Source organism: Carassius carassius, chromosome 1, assembly GCF_963082965.1.
Source record: "Carassius carassius chromosome 1, fCarCar2.1, whole genome shotgun sequence".
Taxonomy (NCBI): domain Eukaryota; kingdom Metazoa; phylum Chordata; class Actinopteri; order Cypriniformes; family Cyprinidae; genus Carassius; species Carassius carassius.
Genome location: NC_081755.1, coordinates 15,012,499 through 15,020,932, shown reverse-complemented (window position 1 = coordinate 15,020,932; position 8,434 = coordinate 15,012,499). Strand labels below are relative to the sequence as shown.

Genomic DNA, 8,434 nt, shown 5'->3' with positions numbered 1-8,434 from the left:
TTTATTTTTCTAACACAAACAAAAGTACATAACTACAGCTGCTTGAATCTGCTGCGACGAATCTCAAACACTGTTTTTCGCTTTCAAGTGACAAGTTTTGCGCGCTCTCCCTATTGCACCGAGATATTTGGTTCAAAAGTGAGTTTTGCAGCTGTAGAGGTATTGGGCGGGACTGTTTAGAGATTAGAGAATTTCAGCCAATCAGAAGAGCTGCATGGCGCCCGAAGTAACGAGAAGGGGGAAAAACGAACTGCCATCTTCGTGATCTGCCAGTGTCAAACAGCAATAAACGTAAGTTCCTTCTTATAATACTTTTCTTCTCCTCTGAATTCACGCACCTTTATACAACGATATAGACAATATATTTGTCTATATTTTAAATATACGCGCTGATCGGCTACGTTGATGCAGTGCTTCTGAGTTCGGTTAGGCTTTCTTTTTTCATGAAAGGTAATGTTAACTGTTAAGCTAGATGTCCAGTCCTGCACTGTTAACTTTGCTAACCATCTCATATTAGTTGATACCCTCATTATAAACGATGTATTCCTTATATTCTCTTCTGCTTTACCTTCTAGAAAAATGACAGAACAGCGTGGTTCTTCGCAGGTCAGTATCATATCAAGTGGTGTTTCATGTAATATAAAATAAATATTTACATAATTTAAGAATAGTAAGTTATCTCACTCCACGGTGCCCTGCAGTGTCCTACTAAATCACGTCTGCTGACTTGCAACAGACTATTTGGAAACAGGCGCTTCCTCATGAAACCAAGTCAGTGTTTAGTGTGTGAGCGATAATGTTAGTTTATATTTATCATTGTTTCTCTGTGCCACGACTATAACAAATATATGTCCAGTATTTAAATTTCAGGTTTGTTTAATGCAAAAATTTTATATTATTGGAGTCCACTCATGGACTTTGCTGTTATAACAGTGTCGTATCCATCCGAGGACCCGGGAGAAACAGCTTCATTGCGGGGAAAAGTGTACATAATCAGAGGTATCCATTATTATAATAAATATTTTAAATATATTAAATATATATTTAACAGTACTATTATTTGCAAGCTATAGTTCTTCATTTATTGTTATTGTCTTGTTTTCTTTTGACATGCTAGTTATTCAGGTGGAGTAACTTGTTTCTGGACATATAATAATATTCTAAATGCGGAAATAAATTTGTGCTTTTAACAGAATTGAACGTCTCTGGCGAAATGTGTTCACGGCAGTCACATGCCGCTTCTAGAGTGTTCTGCACCAGCTGGAGGGGGATGGTCTCCTTGACCTGTCCAGTAGTGTTCATCTCTTCTGCTGCCATTATGTTTTTATTCCACGACTGCAGGCCCAGCTTGATGTATTCAGAGATGGCTGGGACAATCACCCCCTTTCAACTGAGAGAAATCTCACTCCCAAGCAACTTTGGCACATGGGTCCACAGCACAACTCCGAAGAGTACAATGAGGTAAATATTTGTGAATTATAATCAAAAACACCATGCATCTGTGTTAGTAGAAGTAATGACTTTATCTTACAGGATTTGCACATCCCTATGATTGACTGGAAAGTTATTGGTCTTATACCCTGTTATCCCAACTGTGGTGTCCATGTCCCTGAGAGTGACTGTCCTTTGAGTCCTGATGACCTGGCTGGACTTAGAGTTGCTGTGGACCCAATGGAACCCTCAACATGCATGGGGGTAGATAAATATTTAGATGCACTGGACTATTTGCAAAACATTGGCTATGTGTAGGGCCATCATGAACTAATTCTCCATCTAATCAAATAAACACAACTGTATGATTTTTTTCCCCCCACGTTTATTGTGAGCGTCTCGGTTACGTACGTAACCCTCGTTCCCTGATGGCGGGAACGGAGACGTTATGTCGAACGACATATGGGGTCTCACTTGGGAGGCCAATCATCTCTGAATTTAAGAGAAAACGCCAATGAAAATTGGCTAGTGGATTAACACACCTGAGCCACTCCCCGTGCCACGGGTACAAAAAGGGCGACAGGTGCATCCACTCATTAGGTTTTACGCTGAGGAGCCGAGAACGTGTCCCGGCAACAGCGAACGGTTCAAGGTTGTGGCATGGGGACATAACGTCTCCGTTCCCTCCATCAGGGAACGAGGGTTACGTACGTAACCAAGAAGTTCCCTATCTGTCGGTCACTATGAGTTATGTCGAACGACATATGGGGTCCTATAGAAAACGCTACAACCTGAACACCATCACAACCCTGTGGCGCTGCAATTGTCGACAAGCCCTGGCGTGCCACAAAAGCTACGCTTAAGGTCGTAACCTTCCCAAAGCCCCAGCGCAAATTCACTGACCTTGGTACCGAAGGGGCCAAAGGGTGAGTACATCGCTGCTGGAGAAGGCCACGCTGCTGTTCCGCCCACATAAAGTTAATGGAAGGGATTTCAACCTTCAGAGAAAGATTGCTTCAAATCTTCCCTATTTGTTCTTTCAGCTGGCAAGACAATGGGGAAGCAAGCCTAGGAAAAGGTCGCTACGGAGACCACATCCTACCCGTAGGGAGGTGACATGTGGATATACCATTATGGACTGACCCAGGGGGCAGTACTACATATGGAAAGGGTCTCTGAGGCAGGTCCTACCTTGGAGTAGGGATGGAACGGCTGCCAGAAGAGACTGACAGAACGGGTCTGCCAAGGGAAGACAGGGGTTTGCCAAGAGGGAAACCTTACCGTGGAAGAATACACATATGGGATAACCCGTTGGGAACCAAGCCATATGAACACCTAGCCCAGTACAGGGGCTGACCGGAAATCCGGGCATGCTAACGCCAGTACTGGGCCTGGCGACAGACTGCTCCGCCAAGTCTGACTGCTGAGGGTGCTGGAAGATGCTCGACCAGGGTACGCCAACCGGGGACTCTACTGGGAGAAGAAATGCGCTCACATCCCCGTGTTAGGGGGAATGGCACAGCAAGCGTGACACCCAGCCAGCCCTTCCCGCCAATTACCTGTTACCCAACACACGGGAAGAAACTGGCTCCACACGGAGGTTGTAAAACCTCGCAAAGGTGTTAGGTGTCACCCAGCCCGCAGCTCGACAGATGTCTGCCAGAGAGGCGCCGTGCGCCAGTGCATAGGAGGAGGCCACACTCCGTGTGGAGTGGGCCCTCACCCCCAGGGGGCACGGCTTGCCTTGGGAATGGTAAGCCAAGGCGATGGCATCCACTATCCAGTGGGCCAACCTCTGCTTAGAGACAGCCTTCCCCTTCTGCTGACCTCCAAAGCAGACCAGGAGCTGCTCAGAGCTTCTGAAGCTCTGGGTGCGGTCCACGTATATGCGAAGCGCTCTTACGGGACGCCAAGGCTGTATCTGCCTCCTCCAGGGGCAGCGCTTGCAGGTTCACCACCTGGTCTTGGAAGGGAGTGGTGGGAACCTTGGGCACGTATCCAGGCCGGGGTCTCAGGACAACGTGAGAGTAGGCCGGCCCGAACACAAGGCACTCTTCACTTACCGAAAATGCTTGGAGGTCCCCGACCCTCTTGATGGAAGTGAGCGCGATCAGGAGCGCTGTCTTGAGAGACAGGAACTTAAGCTCGACTGAATCCAGCGGCTCAAAGGGACCCCTCTGAAGTCCCGCCAGGACAATAGAGAGGTCCCAGGAGGGAATCAGGGGTGTCCTAGGAGGATGTAACCTTCTGGCACCCCTCAGGAACCTAACGATCAGGTCATGCCTCCCCAGGGACCGGCCGTCCACTGCATCGTGATGGGCTGCAATGGCAGCCACATACACTTTCAGGGTGGAGGGTGACAGCCCACGCTCCAACCTTTCTTGCAGGAAAGAAAGCACGACTCTGACCGGGCATCTCCGGGGGTCTTCTCGGTGAGAAGAACACCAATTCGTGAACAGACTCCACTTCAGAGCATAGGCCTGCCTCGTAGAAGGGGCTCTAGCCTGAGTGATAGTGTCTACCACCGCTGGGGGCAGATCACTTAGGTCTGCCGCGTCCCATCCAGAAGCCATACGTGGAGGGTCCAGAGATCTGGACGCGGGTGCCAAATGGTGCCAAGCCCCTGAGAGAGAAGGTCTCTCCTCAGGGGGATGCGCCAGGGAGGGGCTGTCACGAGGAGCATGAGTTCCAAAAACCAGGTCCGGGTGGGCCAATAAGGCGCAACCAACAGGACCTGTTCCTCGTCCTCCCTGTCCTTGCACAGTGTCTGTGCGAGCAGGCTCACTGGGGGAAAGGCATACTTGCGTAAAGCCCGAGGCCAGCTGTGTGCCAGTGCATCTGTGCCCAGGGGGGCCTGGGACAGGGAATAGTACAGCTGGCAGTGGGAGGACTCGTGGGAAGCAAACAGGTCTACCTGGGCTTCCCCGAATCGACTCCAGATCAGCTGGACCGTCTGGGGATGGAGTCGCCATTCCCCGGGGAAAGTGAGCTGTCGTGAGAATGCGTCAGCTGCACGATTGAGCTCCCCCGGGATGATCCAAGATGGCGCCGCACATGGCTGCTTCAGTGCTTGGCTCTCCAGTGTTTGTACTGTTTTTGTTCGTTTTTCTTGTTTTTTGTTTAACAAACACGATCAGTTTCACCAGGCATGAACTGCTGAACATTCGGCAGAACACACCACATGATATTTTTCCGGATTTCTATTATACAGACGTTTTACTGAACATTGTTATCGGAGGAGCAGCGGCGCTGATCAAGCGCTTCAAGACGCGCAGACGGGGAAAGCGAGCGGGATCGCTCGTCAGACTCAGGAAGCGCGGATTTCGAACGCCGTTGCCTAGCATCCATCTCGCAAATCTCCGCTCTCTACCCAACAAAACGGACGAACTCCTTCTGCTCTCTCGGACAAATAAGGATTTCTCTCACTCTGCTGCTCTGTGTTTCACGGAAACCTGGCTGAATGACGCCATACCGGACAGCGCACTCCATCTGCCGGGCTTTCAGCTGTTCAGAGCGGACCGCGAAGCAGAATCAACGGGGAAATCGCGCGGCGGCGGGACATGCTTTTACATCAATGAACGGTGGTGTACAGATGTAACTGTATTAAAGAAGATGTGCTGTCCTGATCTAGAAACGCAGTTTATCAACTGCAAGCCGTTCTATTCGCCGCGGGAGTTTCACTCGTTCATTCTGGTTAGTGTTTACATCCCTCCTCAAGCGCAAGTAAGTCTGGCTTTACAGAAACTCGCTGATCAGATCACAGACACAGAACAACAACACCCGGACTCTGTTTTAATCATTCTTGGGGACTTTAATAAAGCCAATCTCTCCCGTGAACTGCCAAAATACAGACAGCATGTTACCTGTCCCACCAGAGACAGTAATATACTGGATCACTGTTACACCACAATAAAGGATGCATATCACTCTGTTCCACGAGCAGCTTTGGGACGTTCTGATCACTGTCTGGTTCATCTTATACCGACCTACAAGCAGAAACTTAAATCTGCTAAACCTGTAGTAAAGACTGTGAAGAGATGGACCAGCGAAACAGAGCAGGATTTACAATCTTGTTTTGACATCACAGACTGGAGCGTTTTTGAAGCTGCTACCACCGATCTGGACGAACTCACAGAGACCGTAACATCCTATATTAGTATCTGTGAGGATATATGCATTCCTACCAGGACTTATTTAACATTCAACAATGATAAGCCATGGTTTACAGTAAAACTCAGACACCTTCGTCAGGCCAAAGAGGATGCCTACAGAAATGGGGACAGGGTCTTGTACAATCAGGCCAGGAACACACTGAACAAAGAGATTAGAGCGGCTAAAAAGACCTACGCTAAAAAGTTGGAAGACCAGTTTACTTCCAACGACTCTACTTCAGTTTGGAGAGGACTGAGAGCCATCACAAACTACAAGACACCATCCCCTTGCACTGAGGCTAATCAACGACTTGCTAACGACCTGAATGAGTTTTATTGTAGATTTGAAACCCCCAACACCCACTCTGACCATCTCCCTACACAACCATTAACACCTCCTGCAATCCCCCTCTCCATACCTCCTGCTCTTCAAATCTGTGAAGATGATGTGCGCCAGGTCTTCAAGAAAAACAAAAGAAGAAAAGCACCAGGCCCAGATGGCGTTACACCAGCCTGTCTGAAAACCTGTGCTGACCAGCTGGCCCCCATCTTTTCACAGATCTTCAACAGATCTCTGGAGTTGTGTGAAGTGCCTTCCTGCTTCAAACGCTCAACCATAATCCCCATTCCAAAGAAACCCAAGATAACAGGACTTAACGACTACAGACCTGTGGCTCTAACGTCTGTCGTCATGAAGTCGTTTGAAAAACTGGTTCTGGCTTATCTGAAGGACATCACTGGACCCTTACTGGACCCCCTGCAGTTTGCGTACCGAGCAAACAGGTCCGTGGATGATGCAATCAACATGGCATTGCACTTCATCCTGCAACATCTGGACAAAACAGGGACTTATGTGAGGATCCTGTTTGTGGACTTTAGTTCGGCTTTCAACACCATCATCCCAACAACCCTCCAGACCAAACTGACCCAGCTCTCTGTTCCTAGCTCTATCTGTCAGTGGATCACCAGCTTTCTGACAGATAGGCAACAGTTAGTGAGACTGGGGAAATTCATGTCAAACAGCTGCTCCACTAACACTGGTGCCCCTCAGGGATGTGTTCTCTCCCCTCTGCTCTTCTCCCTGTACACCAACGACTGCACCTCTAAAGACCCCTCTGTCAAGCTCCTGAAGTTTGCAGACGACACTACAGTCATCGGCCTCATCCAGGACGGTGACAAGTCTGCTTACAGACAGGAGGTTGAGCAGCTGGCTGTCTGGTGCAGTCTTAACAACCTGGAGCTGAACACGCTCAAAACAGTGGAGATGACTGTGGACTTTAGGAGAAACCCCCCTGCACTCTCCCCACTCACCATCATGAACAGCACTGTGACTGCAGTGGAGTCATTCAGATTCCTGGGAACCACCATCTCTCAGGACCTGAAATGGGACAATCACATTGGCTCCATTGTGAAAAAAGCCCAACAAAGGTTGTACTTCCTTCGCCAGCTGAGGAAGTTTAACCTGCCACAGGAGCTGCTGAAACAGTTCTACTCAGCCGTCATTGAGTCAGTCCTGTGTACTTCAATATCTGTCTGGTTTGGTTCAGCTACAAAATCAGATATCAGAAGACTACAGAGAACTGTTCGGACTGCTGAAAGGATTATTGGTGCTCCCCTGCCCACCCTCCAAGAACTGTACACATCCAGAGTGAGGAAAAGGACTCAGAAAATCACTCTGGATCCCTCACATCCAAGTCACCCCATCTTTGAACTTTTGCCATCTGGCCGGCGCCTCAGAGCCGCAAATACAAGAACAGCAAGGCACAAAGAATAGTTTCTTCCCCCAGGCAATCTACCTCATGAACAGTTAAATGTTTCCCACTTAAACTTATGCAAAAATGTGCAATATCCTTATATTTATTTGTTACCCCTCCATCCTAGAACATTCCTGCATCTCACTCAATCCTATTCCATTATCATTTATAGCACAATTGTTTATACACTTATTTATTTGCCAATTTGTAAATCTCCTGTAAATTTTTTTTTTTTTTTTTTTTTTTTTGTCTGTGTGTTGTTGTCTCTGTTTACTGGAAGCTTATGTCACTAAAACAAATTCCTTGTATGCGCAAGCATACTTGGCAATAAAGCTCTTTCTGATTCTGATTTCTGATTCTGATTCTGATGTGGATAGCGCGCAGCGACTTGAGCCACGTCTGACTCCAGAGGAGGAGATGGCGGGCGAGTTGAGACATGCGACGTGATCGTAGACCGCCCTGTCGGTTGATCTACGAAACAGCCGCAGTGTTGTCCGTGCGGACCAACACGTGCTTGTCCAGCAACTGCGGACGAAACCGTCGTAAAGCTAGATGCACTGCCAGCAACTCCAGACAGTTGATGTGCCAAAGCAGTCGAGGTCCTGTCCAGGACCCCGAAGCTGCCTGCCCGTTGCATGTCGCGCCCCAGCCCGAGTTGGAGGCATCTGTTGTGACAACAACGTGCCGGGACACTTGTTCTAAGGACACGCCGGCCCGTCGAAAGGCAAGGTCTGACCAGGGGCTGAATAGGCGGCGACACATCGGTGTGATGGTGACACGATGTGTACCGCGGCGCCATGCCCATCTCGGGACTCGGGAGTGCAACCAGTACTGAAGTGGCCTCATATGAAGCAACCCAAGCGGCGTGACTGCGGCTGCGGATGCCATATGCCCCAGGAGCCTCTGAAAGTGTTTCAGTTGTACCACTGTCCTGCCTCTGAAGGAACTCAGGCAGTTCAGCACTGACTGGGCACGCTCGCTGGTGTGACGTGCCGTCATACTCACCGAGTCTAACTTTATACCGAGATAAGAGATTCTCTGCACAGGGGAGAGCTTGCTCTTCTCCCGGTTGACCTGAAGCCCCAACTGACTGAGGTG

General features: G+C 49.0%; 1 long non-coding RNA gene across 1 annotated transcript; it reads left to right on the top strand.

Moving 5' to 3' along the window:
• The first annotated feature begins 940 nt into the window (after positions 1-940).
• LOC132153851 (uncharacterized) lies at positions 941-1,800 on the top strand. Its single transcript, XR_009437050.1, has 3 exons — positions 941-999; positions 1,194-1,461; positions 1,534-1,800. It is a non-coding gene; the product is annotated as an uncharacterized LOC132153851 (long non-coding RNA).
• Positions 1,801-8,434: the final 6,634 nt, after the last annotated feature.